This window comes from Schistocerca piceifrons, chromosome 3 (genome assembly GCF_021461385.2).
Source record: "Schistocerca piceifrons isolate TAMUIC-IGC-003096 chromosome 3, iqSchPice1.1, whole genome shotgun sequence".
Classification (NCBI taxonomy): domain Eukaryota; kingdom Metazoa; phylum Arthropoda; class Insecta; order Orthoptera; family Acrididae; genus Schistocerca; species Schistocerca piceifrons.
In genome coordinates, this window is record NC_060140.1 from 233,131,491 (window position 1) to 233,152,242 (window position 20,752).

A 20,752-nucleotide genomic window follows, 5' to 3' on the forward strand; every position below is an offset into this window, starting at 1 on the left:
ATTTGTAAGATTGTGAATGAAGAATGTAAAATTAGGAGCAGTAGCAATTTCTTCATGGGATTCAGAGCTGCTGCACTATATAACAACACAGTTTACATTGTTCTCACAATTCAAAAATTGTTTTTAAACAAAAAGGGATTGGTTGTAACAAGCACAGGATAACAGGTGTTGAGTGCGTGAAGCATTCTTAAATAAGAATTTCTGTTATTCAGTTAAATTCATAGACATACTTAGGTAGAAAAGAAACTGTAAATAAAGGGTGTTGAACAAACAGGTTAAACCCAACAAGAACCCCTTACAAAAACAAATTTTGTTTTGTATCATAACTTCAAACAATTTCCACAATAAAATTACATGTGGCTTGTTAATTTGTTGTTTGAGAGATAATAGTTTGTGTTTGCCTACATCTACATTTATTAGGGCTTCTTAGGGATTCATTCGAGTATAGAGCATAAAAAGAATAATTGCTTAAATGCCTCTGTGCATACCATAGTTGGTCTAATCTTGTTGTCACAATCTCTACGGGACTGATGAACAGGAAGTTGTAGTATTGGCCTAGATTCATCACTTGAAGTTCGTGAAACTTCACTGTATAGTTTGCATCTTTCTTCAGGTGTTTACCTCTTCAGTAATTTTAGCATGTCTGTGATGCTATTGCATGTGATCTGCAAACCTGTGACTATTCATGTTGCCTTTCTTTTTATACTTTCAATAACTCTGTCAGTTGTGCTTGGTACAGGTCCCACACACTCGAACAATATTCTAGGATGGTATGCACAAACGTTTTGTAAGCATTTTGCCTTGTATACTGATTGCATTTCCATAGTAGTCTACCAGTGAACTGAAGTCTATCAATTGATGTACCTGCGACTGAATGTATGTGATTGTTCCACTTCATATTCCTGCAAACTGCTACACCCTGACATTTTTTTAATGAGTTGAATGAGTCCTGCTGTGTCTTGCTGATGATATAATCATAGGATAGGGTGTAAATATTTTCTCTTTTTGTGAAATGCACAGTTCAACATTGCTGAAAATTTGAAGTAAGTTGCCGATCTGTTCACCACTTTGAAACCTTATCAAGATTTGAAAGAATAGTTACTCGGCTCTTTTATCAGGTGGTACTTCGTTACAGATAACTGCATAATCTACAGAAATGTGAGATTATTGTTGATATTGTCATGAATATACTATATGAACAGCAAGAGCCTCAACACACTTCACTGGGACGCACTTGAAGTTACTTCTGTGCCTCTCGATTCCTATCTTCAAATATAATATTACATCAAATTATTTTGTGTTCATTGCAGCGTGTGGTGTGGTTGTGTATTTGTTAAATTTCAGTTGAAATAAAATCTTTTTATTTTTGTTTCTATCTTAAAAGGAGTATATGTTCTGTTAAGATACATCATACATTACCAGACTGAAAATTTCTGTTTATTATAGTATTAGATCTCGTATCCAGTGAAACTTGGCTCTTACCCATTTTTTAACAGTTTATTTTTCCACTTGGGTTTGCTGTCTGAGTTATCGGCCATTTTAGCAAATGACGCACGGGCTTTTTACTGTGTTTTATTTTTTATCCGCCAAAGCAATATGGCGAAGGTCATTTCATTTTTAGCTTAGGACCTCTGTTTCTGTAAGGTGTCTTTTTTAGCCCTTTCTCCATGTCCCTGTTTCTAGCTGTCTTCTCTTACGTCAATTGGGACTAACGTATAGTCATTTTTTAACTCCTCTCTGTCTTCGTGTTGTATAATTTTGACATGGGCATTTATGATCCCAGTTGTTTTTTTGTACCCTGAAGCAAAACAAAACCAAACCAATCTTACCTCACCTAATATTAAGATGAGTTGTCTGATGATACAGAAACTTACATAATGTTCTGTGATCATAATATTTTGGTCCTCTTCAGTTTCTTCTAACTTAACATTTATCTCTTAATTCTTATACAGCTGCATTGCATCTTATTTATTGTTGTTTTAGTTATTGATGAAATGTTAATATCTCACCCCTCTTTTTATGCTAACTGGGCTTAGCGTCTTGACTTTTTTGTCTTTGGCAGTATGAAGAAAGATTTACGTGACAATCTACTTTGCTACATATAAACAAAAAAAGAAATACATTACACCTGGCAGAAAGACGCTTCCTTCCAACAATATGTGGAAACTTACTCATGCTGTGACACGTGCTGTTGATATGTTGTTTTGAGATTACTTCAAGGAAAGGGGTGGAGACCAGTTCATTTATTTACATTTTAGTATCATTAAATGTCCACTATTGCAAGCATTTGCGGGCTTATATTGTGAGTGACACATTTTTATGAAATATACCAGGAATATTGCATTATAAATGTCATAAAGTACTGTGTTATTTAATTTGCAAGATTTAACCTGTTACTGTTTGTGTGCCGTGATGTAAATCACATTTATTTTGTAGGGTAAGTCTGTCCAGATTCTACAATTTCAACTTACGTCCATATTGTAACCTTCTCACACTGGTTAATTCTTGAAATAAGGGTGGCAGTACTGCTGTATGTCATCTTGGATTTGTGCTCTGTTTAGTGGACAAATGCCCTTTTAACACTGTCTGAATCGGCAATGGGATGTAGCAGGGCTGTTGCATTTCCTCAAGAAATGAACCATTATGGGGCAACTGCAAATATGGACTTACAGCCACTTGCCTCTAAGGTTTGGAAATGTTGCAGGATTCATCAGTGTTCAGCCTATTAGTGATGTATCTGATTTCCTTTCCTTATTGCTCATGAACATCTTGTAGGTGCTTTATCTAAATAATAGTTTGTCTGTTATACTCTCAAAAAGCTGCCAAGGATTATGAATGTTGTCATCTGCTGTCCATATCTCATGAGCTTGACATCTTATTAAATCTTTGCTAGCTTCCAAATTTCTCCGTCAGTATAAGGTTGGTATGAACACTGCAGGGATTTTCTAGGTATGCATTATTGGAAGTAGTGTGCCCTTGCCATTCAGCTACCTTTCGAACTAGTTCGGGAGGCCCTAAAGCGTAACAGGACTCAAACCATGGTGCAGCTTAGAATTTTTCACATATACAGATAATTGCCAGAGGTGAAATAAGTGATTAGTAATAGTGAAAAATAATATCAAGAAATCTGTTGGGAATTCAGTCAGTGAGATTTGGATTTGGATTTGTAGTTTGACACCAATTCTTATGTATCAAAAGTATTTTAAATTCACGTAGTGCACAAGAGCACAACATTAATATATTTCAATTTGGTTTTATTATTTTAGTAAGTGTATCTTTAACTGCAGACTGCTCTTTTTTAATCTTATTTTTATAGTTTGTGTACAATGTTACTATTGAGATCTGTAAATGCCTTTTGCAGCCAGTAAATGAAAGGCAACATTCCAGAAACTTCCCAAAAAAAGAAATAAAATTTGCCTCTTTTGATGCAGAGCAAAGAGCTCACCCCCCCCCCCCCCTCCTCCTGCTGGTGTGGTGATTAATGCTTCATTTTAATACAATACAGTGTAATATCCATTTTTTCATTTGCTTTATTTAAATATTCAGTAAATGTGTCTCATCATGTTTCCACATAATTGTCTTGTGTAAAAATTACAGTACTTTTACATCTGATACACGTAAAGTTTAAACTCTTTCAGCTGAAAAGAATTTTTGACTCTGCAACTGCACGTGCACTTACGTGAAACTTACTGGCAGATTAAAACTGTTTGCCAGACCAGGACTCTTCCTCTCATGGGCAAGTGCTCTAGGTATTGAACTACCCACGCACAGTGCACAATCTGCCCTCACAACTTTGCTTCCACCACTCCCTTATTTTCTACCTTTTAAACTTCACATGAGTTCTCCTGCATAACTTGCAGGACTAGCACTCCTGCAATAAAGGATCTTGCAGAGCGTTGGCTTAGCCACAGTCTGGAGAACGTTTCCAGAATGAATTTTTCATTCCACAGTAGAGCGTGTGCTGGTATGAAACATCCTATCACATTAACACCTGTTATAAATGCAGTTCTAATCTGTTAGGAGGTTTTGTTTCACCCAACTTTAATTCATGATCTTCCAGTTCCATTTTGTGGACTTTCTCTGTCTTCTTGTGTTTAGTGTTCTTTATATGTATGAAGTTGAAGAGAAGTGCAGGCCTAAAAATATTTGAATCCAGTTGTCCATTTCTGTAACTATTAAAAAAGGGAAGGACTCATTATAAACCTTCATCGCCATTAGATAGTTTTTCATTGATGTTAAACTGTTGGTAATACAAAGTTATGTCTTTAGGAGGTTGTGCCCCACAGCTTGTAAGTATCTGGAAAATGTCATACTGACCACCGCAAGCTACTGAGAAAAATTTTTGTTTTAATGAGTTTTCCTTGATAGACCATCATCAGGATCTTAAAAGCATTCACGGCATCATCATTAGGTGAATACTAAATCATTGACACCAGATAAAGAAATTGTGAATTTGTCACTGTTGTTACATCATACTCTAAAATACGTTGTCAGTATATAAACTGTGCACTGCCTGCACTGTTTATCTATTGATGCTGTAATTTATATTACAATGTGACAACAGTGACAAATTCATGGTTTTATTATCCGACATCAGTGATTTTTATTCACCAAATATGATGCTGTAAATGTTTTGAAGAGCCTGATGATGACTGAAACTGGTTGGTAAATAAATAATTTTATCAGCAGCTCAAGGTGGTAATCATGAAATTTTTCAAATAAAGTTATGTGCTGGCATAATATTCGTATTTATCTAGTTGAACAGAACACATTCAACATGAATAATTTAAAAAGCAGAAGAAAGAAAACTATTCCACATATAAAATTGACAGTTAATATACAGTTTATGCATTGCAACAATAGCAAAATTTTATTGACCTGTATGTGATCTGTGAGGAAGACTGAAAAATTTTCTCCTAGTCCACATATCTCATACTATGGATCAATGCATAATACAAACAATAGGATGAAAATTGCAAAGATGTACCTTGGTTCAATAGGATGTTTAAAGATATTAAGGAAACATAGTTGCACTTTGGATGCAAGAGAATTAAGGAGGACTTGCACAACAAAAATAAATAGCAACATGCATATCTGTAATGCCAATGCTTTCATAAGTTAGTGAAATATCAGAAAGTCCAGGAAATTGTAGCCTTATGCAAACCTAGCAAATCAAAATCATACCTGCAGTCACTAATTGCTCAGTATTACATTGAAACAGAAGACAGTCTTAAATTCTACAGTGAAAAATTCATTTAGGTAGTAAGGCAAAGATACACCTGTTTGACTGCTACAAAACCCTTGAATTCGTAATACACTCCTGGAAATTGAAATAAGAACACCGTGAATTCATTGTCCCAGGAAGGGGAAACTTTATTGACACATTCCTGGGGTCAGATACATCACATGATCACACTGACAGAACCACAGGCACATAGACACAGGCAACAGAGCATGCACAATGTCGGCACTAGTACAGTGTATATCCACCTTTCGCAGCAATGCAGGCTGCTATTCTCTCATGGAGACGATCATAGAGATGCTGGATGTAGTCCTGTGGAACGGCTTGCCATGCCATTTCCACCTGGCGCCTCAGTTGGACCAGCGTTCGTGCTGGACGTGCAGACCGCGTGAGACGACGCTTCATCCAGTCCCAAACATGCTCAATGGGGGACAGATCCGGAGATCTTGCTGGCCAGGGTAGTTGACTTACACCTTCTAGAGCACGTTGGGTGGCACGGGATACATGCGGACGTGCATTGTCCTGTTGGAACAGCAAGTTCCCTTGCCGGTCTAGGAATGGTAGAACGATGGGTTCGATGACGGTTTGGATGAACCGTGCACTATTCAGTGTCCCCTCGACGATCACCAGTGGTGTACGGCCAGTGTAGGAGATCGCTCCCCACACCATGATGCCGGGTGTTGGCCCTGTGTGCCTCGGTCGTATACAGTCCTGATTGTGGCGCTCACCTGCACGGCGCCAAACACGCATACGACCATCATTGGCACCAAGGCAGAAGCAACTCTCATCGCTGAAGACGACACGTCTCCATTCGTCCCTCCATTCACGCCTGTCGCGACACCACAGGAGGCGGGCTGCACGATGTTGGGGCGTGAGGGGAAGACGGCCTAACGGTGTGCGGGACCGTAGCCCAGCTTCATGGAGACGGTTGCGAATGGTCCTCACCGATACCCCAGGAGCAACAGTGTCCCTAATTTGCTAGGAAGTGGCGGTGCGATCCCCTACGGCACTGCGTAGGATCCTACGGTCTTGGCGTGCATCCGTGCGTCGCTGCGGTCCGGTCCCAGGTCGACGGACACGTGCACCTTCCGCCGACCACTGGCGACAACATCGATGTACTGTGGAGACCTCACGCCCCACGTGTTGAGCAATTCGGAGGTACGTCCACCCGGCCTCCCGCATGCCCACTATCGCCCTCGCTCAAAGTCCGTCAACTGCACATACGGTTCATGTCCACGCTGTCGCGGCATGCTACCAGTGTTAAAGACTGCGATGGAGCTCCGTATGCCACGGCAAACTGGCTGACACTGACAGTGGCGGTGCACAAATGCTGCGCAGCTAGCGCCATTCGACGGCCAACACCGCGGTTCCTGGTGTGTCCGCTGTGCCGTGCGTGTGATCATTGCTTGTACAGCCCTCTCGCAGTGTCCGGAGCAAGTATGGTGGGTCTGACACACCGGTGTCAATGTGTTCTTTTTTCCATTTCCAGGAGTGTATATAAAAGTCTGGTCAAAAAGTTTCTGTACGATGGCCATACAATCCAGAATTGGTATGCCAATCAGGCAAAATTTGTCATGAGTGTTGAAGCAATCATCCCACCGATGCACCAGGTTGAAAATACCCATTTGTTAAAACACTGTGTCCTGCTGTGTGAAGAAGTCTATAACTGCCTGCTGCACATCCTCGTCAGACAGGAATTGTCGAACTTTCAAGAGATTTTTTAAGGGCGCGGAGGGGGCATGATAATTGCATGGGGAGAGATAAGCACTCTCGGGTGGGTGCTTCAGTGTCTCCCATTCGACTTTGCGTTACTTCCATATTACGACATTTGCAATATGGGGTCATGCATTATAATGAAGCAGTAGCACTTGTCGCACACCATTGCCCAGTGGTGATTTTTGACAGACGTGCTGCGCCCATTCACTTTCTTCATTCTCTGATGGATGTCTGCTGGTATTTGTCCTGCCAAGAAAAGAATAACAACATATTGGTCCTGTTTGGATGCATTTGGTAATAATTTCAACATTGTTCACATTTCCTCATTTACCACACACATTTAGGAAAGACACGAATGTCACACTAGTCCCTTGCTTACATGTCGGTGCTCATATGCCCGCAAAGGAGGTGCATTACATATAAACTGCTGCAATACTCTCAAATGGAAACTTTTCGATCACCCCTTAAGGAATGATCTTCAGTGGTGTTAAAAGTATTCTTTGATGTAATTCTGTTGGAGTGTTTTTTGTTTCACATTTATCTTGAACCTTCATCCAGCAATTATTCCCAAAAGGCTAAAGATCATGTCCAATAAAAAAATATTACAGGTACACAGAATTGTAAACCAATATCTTTAATGCATATCCGTTTCAAAAGCTTTGAAAAATATCCTAAGCTTAAATGTAACAAACTTCTTGACAATGAAAAGCTGTCCTTAAGATGTGGAATTAGTAAGCAAGTTATTGTGCGTGCAAAGACCGCGAAAAAAGATGTATTTCGTAGTCACATTAAACATAACATTGAATTTTGAGCAGATGACAAACACTCTGGTAAGTTGCCCAACAAGCAATTTGCTTAAAGAATTCTTGTTGGAAAGACCTAGGTTCATTATTCAGCATTAAAAGCTTTTGTTACAAACAAAAGGTATATTGGAGTGTGCTCCAAGAAATTGTGATAGAACTGCTCACATTCACTGCATGTTTTAATGTGAAATTACTAGACAGATTCAGTTGTAAAGAAAACAGGCAGATGAAGTTAATCTAATGGAGGACTTGTGGCAGGAGTATCACAACTACATATGAGATGACTGTACAGTGTGTATGAGATGATTGTACAGTGTGGTACTGTTGGAATATTTGGGATCCCTCTCGGTTCTGAGAGAGTGCTCAGTCTCTTATGATCTCATTTTTGGTGTAACATTTGACTTTGCCTTCTGAGGTTCTGAGTTAGTGTGGAGGATAAAGTGCTCCTGACCAATAAAGATGTTGCAATGTGAAATGTTGAATTTCTATTTGGAACTAGGTTCACTCAAATGTTTTGCTGTTTGCCTACTTTGTTTAAGATTTGGATGTTTGTATAGACCTTTTATGTTCAGTACACTTATGGCAGATGCAGGTGCCAAAACAAGTTTTGTAACTATCGAATTTTCCAGAATGTTGGCTGCTAAATTTGCACTATCAATGCTGGGTCAAACATTGGTGTCCTTTAACCCACATCTTTAGCGAACTTCAGACGTGTCTCATCATTCCTCAGTACTTCAGTATCCCAATTCTTTCCATACTGATTATTCTGTATTATTTTCATAAACTTCAGTCTAGTCTCCATCAGAACGTCAAATCAGATCTCTTTCGGTCATCTAATTTCCCAGCTGTTATTTTATTGGGGTACCAATATGGCGTAATACGGGGTGTTCAAAAAGTCTCTCCGCAGTGCGGTGTGATTGTTAGCCACGCGTGCCATACGATTGGTCTGAATATTCAATAAATTAATAACTTGTATTTCACTGAGTTTCATTTCAGTGTATTCACTGCGGCATACGGCATGTGTGCCTAACAATCATATGGCTCTGCAGAGAGACTTTTTGAACACCCCGTATATTGCCGAAACTGGTTGGCCTGTAAAATAACAGCTTGGAAACTAGATGGCTGAATGGTGTTGGATGTGACACTCCATATGAACAGCTGAGGTCCTGCAACCATCTCTGAAAAGTTGGACATGCAGAGGCTACTCTTCATTACAAAATTGTGATCTGAGTCTATATCTGCTCCTGGGTATGCCTTACAATCCAGAATCTGATTTCTGTCTGACTACTATGTGATTCGGTTGGAATCTTCACATCTCTGGGCCTTTTTCTTGTTTACCAGCACCTCTTGTGATTCTTGAACGAAGTATTTGCCATTACTAGCTGAAATTTATTGCAGAACTTACTTGATCTTTCTCCTGTCTGTCGTACTACCATGCCTGTACTCTCCCTCAATCCTTTTTTCTACTCTTCTTCTTCCTCTACAACCACATTCCCATACCCCATAACTATTATTAGATTTTCCTCTCCCTTAATGTACTGAATTACCCATTCACTATCCTCGTATACTTTCTCTCTCTCATCATCATCATCACCATCATCATCTGCTGCAATATCAGTATGTGTACCTGAACTGATGTTCTCGGAGTTGGTTTCTGTCAATTCTGATGAGAACAAACCTATCACAGGCCTGTCCACATGAACACTCTTTATATCTTACCTTCCTATTCATAACAAATACTACTCCTGTTACACCATTTTTTGCTGTTGTTGACTTTACTCTATATTTGTCAAACCAGAAATCTTTCCGTCTTCTTTCCAATCTACTTTATTGACTCCCACTATATCTAGATTCAGCTTTTGCATTTCCCTTTTCAGATTTTCTAACTTCCCTACCATGTACAAACTTTGACATTCCTTGCCTGTTTTGTAAAATGTTACTCTTTTGTTTATTATTGCATTTTTTTTTCTCATGACCACCTCCCAGAGATCCAAAAGGAAAACAAATCCAGTATCTTTTTGCCAAAGGAAGGATCATCATGACATCTTTCCAATTATGGGCCACATGTTCTGTGGACACACCTTGTGTTTTTAATTCAGTGATTTCAATTTTCTTCTGCATCTGTCAAGCTGAGGATGTCTTCTTGTGCTGGAAGCACTGACTGCCATTGCTGATGTTTTTTGTTCAGAATTTAGGCAGTGGCTAGGTCAAACCTGCGACAGAGGACATTTGATTACCAGTCGGAGACGCTACCACTAGACCATGGGTCACATGCTAATCGAGGTGATTGACTGAATCTCCGATGCAAACTACAGGCAGCTATTTCAGTCAGACACAGAATGCTGAACAAGATATATTAAATTATGTAAGAAAATGCACTTACTATATTTTTGTTAGTACTGGTTACGAATTTTGCGACTGTTGTTGCCAGTCAGTTATGCAGTTCAACAAATTGTTAGCGTAACTGAAAATGTGATCACACTGTTAAATTTCATAACCTGTGAATTTTTATCCATGTTTTAAAGCATTTTCCCTAAATACCTAGTAAGACAAATCATTAAGAACACATAATTTCAGATGTTTTTTAAACATCTAATAATTTTAAAAATTTCCATTAAATCTTTTTGGTCCTAATGCAAATAATCAGTTTCATAATTAAAAACCATCTTTAGAAACTTAATTTCTTTCATAATTCATAACACACCACAAAAAAATAATACCTTCACATTTATGAAAGTTCTGTGAAACAATATTTAATTCCATGAAGAACCTTCTTTGTATACGTTCAGTGCCTTGTTCGACAGTATCTTTACCTGTACAGTTCAGACTGTCTTGTGCCAAAGTGTTGGCCAAATGAAATGTTCTGTTGCCATGGACTGAGTAATTTGATTATAAACTCATCCTCTGACATCACTTTCACTTTATCGTCATTTTTGCAAGGATTGATTTTTAATCCAAGGTACATATTCAAAGACTTTGTTGCTCTCCATAGTCACCAGATATTGACCGTACTGAAGATCGGAGGAACCCCTCATCTATCCTTTTAAGTAATTAGCATTCAGAGGTCTCTTTCTGATCAGGATCCCTTTTTTGGTGTGTAGTGTTACATACTTTCCTACATATTGTCCATCCTTGCTATTCATTATATGTAAATTCTGATCAGCTCCCACAAGAGCTCCTACCAAAACAACTGTCTTATGAGGTAGCAGTTTCACATTGCATGTTTTCCCAGGAGTTGTAAGTCCACTTTGAACTGGGTGACTGTCAGAGCTCGTTGACTTATTTTAAATAGGCTAACTATCCTATACTGTTGGTATTGTCATTTCTCCAAAGTGGTAGAGGAATACCTATAAAATTGTCCATATACAGGGTGATTCAGACGGAAAGAACAGGTTTCAGTTGTTTATTACAGACGAATTATAAAAGACACACACAATGCACATGCTGGTCCCGGCGGAGGTTCGAGTCCTCCCTCGGGCATGGGTGTGTGTGTTTGTCATTAGGATAATTTAGGTCAAGTAGTGTGTAAGCTTAGGGACTGATGACCTTAGCAGTTAAGTCCCATAAGATTTCACACACATATGAACATTTTTGAACAATGCACATGTCATCGGGCAGATAAAGATTCAGACCCTATAAAATGCACTCAACATGAGCACCATGCGTTGCTTGAGAAACATCAAAATGGTAGTCCATTTCCACACATGAATCAAAAAGTCCGAATTTGTTTATTGAATCGACAGCTTCAACTATTTGAGTTTTCAGATCTTGAAGAATAGCTGCCATAGGTGGGGCAAAGGCCATGTCTTTTATGTACGCCCACGGAAAAAAATTGCAAGGTATGAGGTTTGATGACCTGAGAGGCCAAAAACAATGAAAAGATCTTGTTGTCCACTTATTCCAATCCAACATTATGGGCTGGTGTTGTTAAGATAATGTCACAGCTCAAGATGAAACTTAGGCAGGGTGCCATCATGCATAAGATTGAAGTCATTGGAAACTTCGTGAAGTTGAGGAAACAACTAATTTTGCAGTATGTCCAGGTATGACAGACCTGTCACAGTTTCCACCACAAAAAACAAAGTTCCATAAACATTGTGGACAGAAACAGCACAAAACACATTCAGTTTTTGTGATTCTCTTTCACGTACAATAATGAAGCCAGGATTTTGTGACCCCCCTCCCCCCCAAATTCTTACATTACAGTGATTTACTTTACTCAATAGATGAAATGTTGATTTGTCTGAAAAAATGAGTCATTTGCAAAAATTGCCCTTGCCATATCCTGGGGAATTGAAATGCAAAATTTGTACCTTCTGTTATGGTTGCTGGGATGCAGTTGCTGCAATAACTGCAACTCGTAAGGCTTTATATGCAGGCTTCATTTCAGAGCACTCCACACTATTGTTTGAGGAAGTTGAAGTTCCAGGCCTGCCCACCTTGTGGAATTGGAGAGCTCCATGTGAATGCGTCTTGGATACGCTCAACATTTTCATCAGATATGTATGGCCAAACAGTGCTCTTTTCTTTGCATATGCAACCAACTTCCAAAAATTTTGTGTTCCAGTCATAAATCAACTTGGGTGGAGGTGGCTTCTTGCTGAATCAACAGTGGAGTGCATGTTGCACTTAAACAAGAAATTGACTTCGTGCAAATTCCAACACACACAGCGATTTATCTTGTGGTGTATCCGCCATGTTGCTGCAAACAAACAGTGCTGCTGTACCATAACGCTGAACCTTCCCCTGTCCATTGAAATGCATAATATGTTTATCTCCATGCTCCATGTCTGATCTGTACTGAACTTTTCCTGATGTCTGCTTACTACCCAACATCACATGCTCTGTCTGCTGGTTCTAATCAGTTTAATAGAGCTTTGAAAAGAATTTGTAAGTGCCTAGAAAAAGAGTAAAGTTCAACTTCCTATTGATGTCATTAGATTCAGAGTGCGGTCTCTGATTGGACAAGGATTACAAAGGAAATTTTGTTATTTCTGTATTTAAGGAACCATCCCGCATGTGCCTCGAGTGTTTCAGGGAAACTATAGGAAATGTGACTCAGAGTAGCTGGACACATACATGAACCACAGCCCTCTTGATTGTAAGTCCATTGCCATATTACTGTGTCAGCTTGATCACTATAAGTCTCCATAGGTATGGAGCTCTGCTGTATTCCCTTTATTATAGTCAATGTATCAATACAGGAGAGGATCTCTTATATTTCCTGTATTGTTAGATGAATCTGGTTTTGGCATGGTTTTATAGAAAGGCCATCTTTTGTGACTCTCCAAAGCACTCGGAATTGTGATGCTCTTTTTAGTACTCAAGTTGGTGTCACACTTTTGTTGAATCTGTTGCACGATTGGGATTCATGGTATCCAGTTTTATGACGCTATACGATAAGCTCGTCGATTTGAAAAAAGTGTATGGGGCCCGAAGGCGGCAGAATGAATTGCTGAAACTGGTTGCGGTTCGAAATAAAATAAAATAACCTGAAGTATACGGCTGTTGGTAAAGATTGAAAAGTACGTACCAGCCAATGTCCCCTGGTCGTAATGGACCGACAGAGATCACTGGAAGTAGTTACATCCATGAAATATTTAGGAGTATGCATAAGGAGCTATTTAGGATGGAACAATTAGTTAAAATGTAGAATCTGAAGAACGTCGACTGAGTGGCAGAGAAGGAAGATACCACTGAATACGCAAAAATTATTCCAAATTGATACAGGTAAAAGAACGGCATGTTAAAAAGAAGTCCAGAGAAATAGACTAAAATCTTTCCAAAACAACAGGCATGTTTGCAACAATTCTGGAAGAATTTAGCAAATTACCAGTCTTTTATGCAGAGTTTCCACAAAGCAAATAATACTTAAGAGCCTACATCAACATTTACACTGTGTGTGACACAGTACTTTGTGTGCCACTGTCACTTCCCTCTTCTGCTATTCCATTCGCAAATGGTGGTCTTTGGATCTTCTCTATTTCCACTATCCATCTTATCTGGTACGGACTCCAGAATGAGGAGCTGTATTCAGTTATCGGTCGAATGAGGTGTTCTGAGAAACTGGTATTTGGGGAAGAATCAGTGTGGCACATGTGGCGAAACGGCATTGAGATCACAACTTGTGTTTGGAGAAATGCGTCACACACACTGTGCAGGCTTAGAATATATTCATTCACAACCAGTTCCAATCATCTTCACAGTGGAAAAATATCAATTGTGACAACTTCGCATGTCGTACATGCTATTTAACCATAAAAGTATATACCATAGCTGACATGTAAAAAAAAATACTTAACGCCGTAATGTGGGCTGTCGATGATCGAAACTGGTTGTGAATAAATGTATTGTAAAGCAGCTCAGTGTGTGTGATGCATTTCTCGAGGTATATCGATGCTGTTGACTGTAGCCTAAAAATAATTTTTGAGGATATTGTGTGTTGCAGTGTACACCCTCCACCTTTGTTCACTCATGCTAACTGATAACTTCATGGTAGTCTTGCCAATGTAAAATCTGAACAATGTTTACATAACAGGTGGCAAATGACATGTCATTTCACAGGTGGCTCTCCCTTTTATAGTACATGTTTTGCCACTTACAGGGCTGATATAGGTGGTGGGAGGAGTGTCTGTAGGACAAGTCTTACAGCATGGATGGTCACGTAGGTAGAAGCCATAGGGTAGGATAATGGGCATGGAAGGAGCCTAGGGTCTGACAAGGATATTGCAGATGTTGGGAAGGTGACAAAAAGCCATTCTAGGTGTGGTGGGTGATCAGAAAGTCAGACGTAATAGACCTCATTTCAGGGTATGATTTTAGGAAGTCACAGCCTTGTCAGAGTAGCTAATTAATACATTCAAGACTAGGTTAACATTGAGCAACAACAGGTGTATCCTAAGTTGCTTTTTGGAGGGATCAGTAGCACAGCGGTGCATTGCTGAAGAGAGTCTGCATCTGAACAAATATGTTTGCCTCAAATGATTGTATGGGAGGGAGTGTTTGACTTGTAAAGAATGACAACTGCCAATTTTAAGTGAGGATGGGATTCAGGATAGGACCTTACGGAGTTAAATTGGGAGAATGTATTTAGAAATTCTCAGAATTTTAGCAGGTTAGCCTCATCATGAGTCCATATGGCAAAGAGGTAATCAGTATATAAACCAAAGCAGGCACTGAAGGCTTTTGAATCCCAGGAAAACCCATCCAAGACATCCACGAAAAGATTGATGAGAGAAGGAGCCATCCTCGTTCCCATGGCCTTCCCCATGGTCTGTTTGTATGTGTGTCCTCCAGAGGTAAAGTAATTATTGATAAGCTAGTTAGTACAGAATGTAAGAGACAATAGTAAGCCACTCTACTGATCAATCTGCACCATATTAAATATCATAAAACATGAAGGCTGAACTATTATGCTACATAGCCTGAAAAATGTTAGGTCCTCTTTTAGCACAGATGATAAAGGAAAAGTAAGCTATATGTTATGAGTTAGGAATTGTGGCTTAGGGGGTAAGATAAGAGGAGAAAGTAATGAGTGTGGGAGGTGGGAGGCAAAAAACACATAAAAGTGCACACAGAAACTGTGTGAACTGAAGTAATTCTAAGAACTGGGATTATCTTCCATGATTTCATGAGCAATACAGCCAAGCATCATCTTGTAATTGCTGAGAATTTTTCTGTAACATGAAAGTTCCAGCAAAGAAGCTGTATAGTGTGTGTTGGCAGATATACCTATATAACTAAGAGTGTAGGTTAATTTTGAGCTACTCACAAACATCCAACATCTGTATTAATAATTCTGACATTACCGAGAGGAGATTGATTATTGTTTAACTATTCATGTCAGCTTATTCACTATTCTTAGTTGCAGGGAACAGTCAGAAAGGCTTCCTTGAATTTATTTTGCTGTTTCTACTGCTCCCCATAGTATGCAGTGTGTGTAGTACATTCACTGACAAAATAGGGAAGCACCTAGGAGAGGAGGAATATTAATGAAATTTAATGTATTCATGACTTGTATAGTTTTAGTTTGGTGATTAAAAAAGAAGTTAAATGAACAATTAAATTGCCAGAAGGAGCACACTGCAGGTCTGTAAGAGGGTACATCCCTTTGGATGGTGAAGCTGGCCCTTGATGTTCTGGATATTCCCACTGGGAAGTAATTGTCATTAGAGCTAGTCCCACCCAAATTTTACTGGGGGAAAGTCAGTGGGATATTGCTGGATGTGGGAGTTTCTCAATGTCATTCTCTGGGATAATATACACAAATGCCATGATGTTCTCCTGTTGAAACATAATACCAGGGTACTGTATTGTGAAAGGTAACCCATTAGGATGCATGATATCTTTGATGATGTACTGCTCTGCTACCAGAGCTCTTACTGTCAATGCCAGAGGTGACTTGATGATAGTGTTCTCATTGTATGGCAGTTCAGTAGTCCTGTGTCTTGCCTCCAATACATGGTGTGGGGCATGAGATGGAGATTTTTAGTGACTCCATTATTTGTGCCTGGGTGGCAGGTGCAGATGTGAATGTCTTACATCACGTTTGATACACAATAGTAGGTAAGGTGGTTGGGCTTTGTCGACAACAGCCCTTAAGGCGTGTGTGGTGTCCCATTCATTTCAACATTGGCCCACTGTCAACCCTCATTTCTGGACATTGTACAATCCAGCATGCAGACCATACAGACCAGAATTAGCAACAAGGCCATTGGTTGAGGCAGAATAAATAATCCTTTTATTTGGATGGGTAAGGCATGTTACATGGAGAATAATTGAATTAGCTTGTCATAGATTAACATCAGTGTTGTTTCAATCTGCCAAGATATTTCAGTTTTCACAGGTGCTTATACATGTGTCAGGTGCTGATGGAATAGGTTCTTGTTGAAGTGGCAGTTGTGTAGAGTAGAAAGCTAAATTGTTTTCCTTAATCCTCCCTCGACATCTCTCTGTCTGTCTGTCTGTGTGTGTGTGTGGGGGGGGGGGGGGGGGGGGGAATAAGTAGAAATCTATTATTATTATTATTTTTGCGGTATCAGCATTCATGAGAATGACAAAACCCTGCAATTCAAGTGTTCCCAGTTTTCCACCTATGTACTGTAAATGATCTACAGTTCCATTAACCACATCACAGAAGCTCCTGAATGAGACCAAGCAATATTTTCAGAAGCATGTAAATTTGTATGTGGTTGGGTCATCAGAGTGATAGGAGAAAGTTGTTTTTGCTTTGTGCTGTGGACCAGATAGAGACTCAAACCCAGGAATTACCCTTTTGTGGGCAATGGTCTTACCAACTGAGGTGTTCAGATACAACTCTTAATTAGCCCTCACAGTTTCACTTCTGCCACTACTGCTCTCCTACTTTCCAGAGCACTGCCTTTGATAGGTAAGGCCTGGCTGGGTTTGAGTACTGGTCTGGCACACAGCTTTAATCTACCATGAAGTATGACCACTGTGCTGCTCTGTAAAAGACTCATTCTGGGAATTTTACGCTCTCAGATATATAATATGTCACTGCAAGTTCCGTAATATTCAAATTCGTACAGAATAGTAGTTGTGATTGGTTGTGTCAAGGTTGACAGTACATAAGTTATAAAAGAAAGTACTTTTGAAGAGAATTATGTAAATTACGCTGGCGTCAAGGCCCAACTAATATTGCCTTCGTAAACATCGAAATCATACATGTTGTCTTCAGCCCAAAGTTTGGTTAGATGCAGCTGCCCACACCATTCCATCCTGTGCAAGCCTCTTCAACCTCAGCATAACTGCTGCAACCTACATACATACATACAGCCATTTGAACAGTTTATCCATTCGTCTCCCTCTACAATTTTCACCTCCCCCCACCCCGCGCACACACACACACACACACACACACACACACACACACACACACACACCTCCCTACATTACGACGACAATTTCTTGATACCTCAGGCGGTGTCCTAACAACCAACCCACTGAGTAATTGAAGTTGTCATAATGTTTTTTCCACAGTTCGATTCAGAAGCACCTCATTTGTTATTCGATCCACCGATCTAATTTTGGACATCAATACCTTTTTGAGTGTCTATTTTCGTCTTGGCTGATCTGTGTATCATTCATGTTTCACATCTGTACAAGACAAATATCTTCAGGAAAGATTATCTAACAAGTAAATTTGCATTTGAAGTGTTGAAACGATGTTGCGATCATTTTATTTTTAAGACGTATTGAAGTGCTATCGTGGCTGACATGTTGTTATTCTGAGACATTCCTTTGCATTTGATCACAAGTTTCATTTCCTAATTTGAATATGCACAGAGTTAGACAAAAATTAAATTACCGGTTTTGTGGTGAATTTCGAAGTATGTTACAGGCTCCTAGCGGAGGTCGTGTAACTTCAAGAGAGACTTTGTACGACAGTCATTCAGATGTCACGAAAAATCTGTCTAGAAATTAGCCGGAAACTCGAATACTCCATCCTTAAGTGTTACGCACAGGATGCATGTATTTGTTTCTGAAAAACGTACATCGGGAGACTGCGCCGAAGACGTTGAAAAATGCTATGGGTGATATCTTGAATGCGAATGCGCACATTGTTTTGCATCTCTTTGCCCTATCGTATGCGCTGCGAGCAGCGCGCTAGCGGGCGTCAGCCAAGTGGCATATGGGTGTGACCTGTTCCAGTGTCCATCATTACGTCCCTCCCCCACCACCGCGCCACTTGGGACACGCCCTGTACGTCTCATCCTCTGGTCCGTGGCCACAGCCATCTTGACTCCGACAGGCAAGCCCGACCGGGACAGGGAATAAATTCGGCGTTGAAGAAATTGCGTATGTTAATTGAGGTGTACTCGTGAAGTACTGTTTACTTTATGGAATACAAGCTTCATAATGCGCATCACTCTAGGTTAGTTTCGTTAAGTTCATTCTCTACAAATTCTAGGTGTTTGTGTTCGTGATCGTGGCGGGATGGGCACATTTAGTACAGGCGGGCTTTTAGAAACACTTGTAGACACTCTTCCCTGCAAGACTCGTGTCGATGAGATACAAGTAAATTTACTTTTCCACTGCGTCGAAAAAGATTAATGAAACTCAAGGTTTTTTTAGGTTACTTTTTTAATGCCGTGCTGTTCATTTTCAGATTATTCCTCTTTTACAAGAATATTGAACTACATGAATTGGTAAGTGGTTGTGGACAGGCCCGATTACCTGACGAGAAGTATATTATTAGTTTTTTTAGGAACGAATGTGGGAATATCTAGTGTATTCGTTCATATCGCCAATGTAGGAATATGCAGAGCATAAAGCAGCTATCTATAAGATTTAGATTTAGGATTTAAACCTCTTAGCGCTGTACACCTAGTGTTTGAAAGCTAGTTAATGTTACTGCATAAGTGTAGAAACTATCAATTCTGTATGTCAAAATAACATTGAATATTCAGAATCTTTATCCTTTCCTGAGACCACTACATCGCTGTCTCCGACGACAAATGTAGGTTTCCGGCGCTGCTACTGTCGAAATGATTCTTGTGCTGCTGTGATTAAACGATTTAATACATGCAGAAGGTATGGAAGTCTATTGGAAGACTGATTTCGCAGATCCAACCCCGTGACATATCTCTGACCACAATACCGTCGTAGGGAAATCCACTGTGATTAGTATTCAAAACGTTCTGGGAATCATTATGTGAACCTTCTGACATAGGAACCTCGGCAGAAAAATATCTTGTGTACTGGAATCATTCCTACTTCTACTGCGCACTCATAACTTGTCTTGAATGTAATTTCAGGTTTACATGTTCACTTGATATTTTAACGATTTTCAGCAACTTCCGCAGTCTCATATCAGTATCTGATATCAAAAATGGTTCAAATGGCTCTGAGCACTATGGGACTTAACATTTGTGGTCATCAGTCCCCTAGAACTTAGAACTACTTAAACCTAACTAACCTAAGGACAGCACACACATCCATGCCCGAGGCAGGATTCGAACCTGCGACCGTAGCAGTCGCGCGGTTCCGGACTGCGCGCCTAGAACCGCTAGACCACCACGGCAGGCTATCTGATATCAGTTCAGCTCTTACTGAAGTAAGCTTTCTTTGCCTGTGCTGTTTATTTCTGGCATATTTCTTGCTTCGGCCATCCTTCGTAATTGAACTTTTTAGGTAAAACTCTCTCTTCTTCCATTGCCGTGCCGCTCGCAGTTTTCGATGTTAAGTAAGTTGTTCTTTTTATCCTTCAAGCACATTCCGTCTAAGTATATTATCTCTTTCTTCCAACAGGTCTTGCAAGTATTTCTTGCATCCGATCAGAAGGACTGTGCTGTCAACGAATCTTATTTACATTTATTTTCCGTGAACTTTTATTTCTTTTCCGAAATCTTCTTTCATCTCATCTCTTGCTTCTCCGACGTACAAATGGACAACAGTGGTGATCAGCTACAGTCTTGCCTTACACTCTTCCTAACATGAACTTGTCTGTCGTTTTCTTCCACTTGTGATGCTCCCACTAGTTTTTTTGTCGATTTTGTTAATTATCTTTACGTTAGAACCAATCGTCTAAGAACTGTGAGCATCTTATTCCACCTTACATTGTTGAAGGCTTTCACTAGACCCACAAATGCTACGAAGGTGTCGTGATATTTCATCAATCTATAATATTTGTTCACGCCTTCGTTTTCTTTGCGCTCCCGGATTTGATTTCTAAATCTTTAACAATGATGATATGGACTATCTGATAAAAGTATCCCGACACCGCTATGTAATGCGGAATAGACCACTAGACCACGAACTAGTCATTGAATGTCACCTGAGTAACAAATCCACCAGGAACATTTCAACCTTCAAGTCGACTGTTGATCAGATGGTGAAATGGAAACTCGAAGGAAGAACCACAACTAAACTAAGACCAAGCAGACATTATGTACTGAGGGACGGGGCGCTCGAGCATTGCGGAGGGTGGCTATAAAGAGACTGCTATGAAATTAGCGGAAGAACACACTCG

General features: G+C 39.8%; 1 protein-coding gene across 5 annotated transcripts in view; it reads left to right on the forward strand.

Annotated features, from left to right (window-relative positions):
- LOC124789839 (serine/threonine-protein kinase tousled-like 2) overlaps nucleotides 1-20,752 on the forward strand; it is a 576,094-nt gene that overhangs the window by 1,873 nt on the left and 553,469 nt on the right. The window lies entirely within an intron of this gene.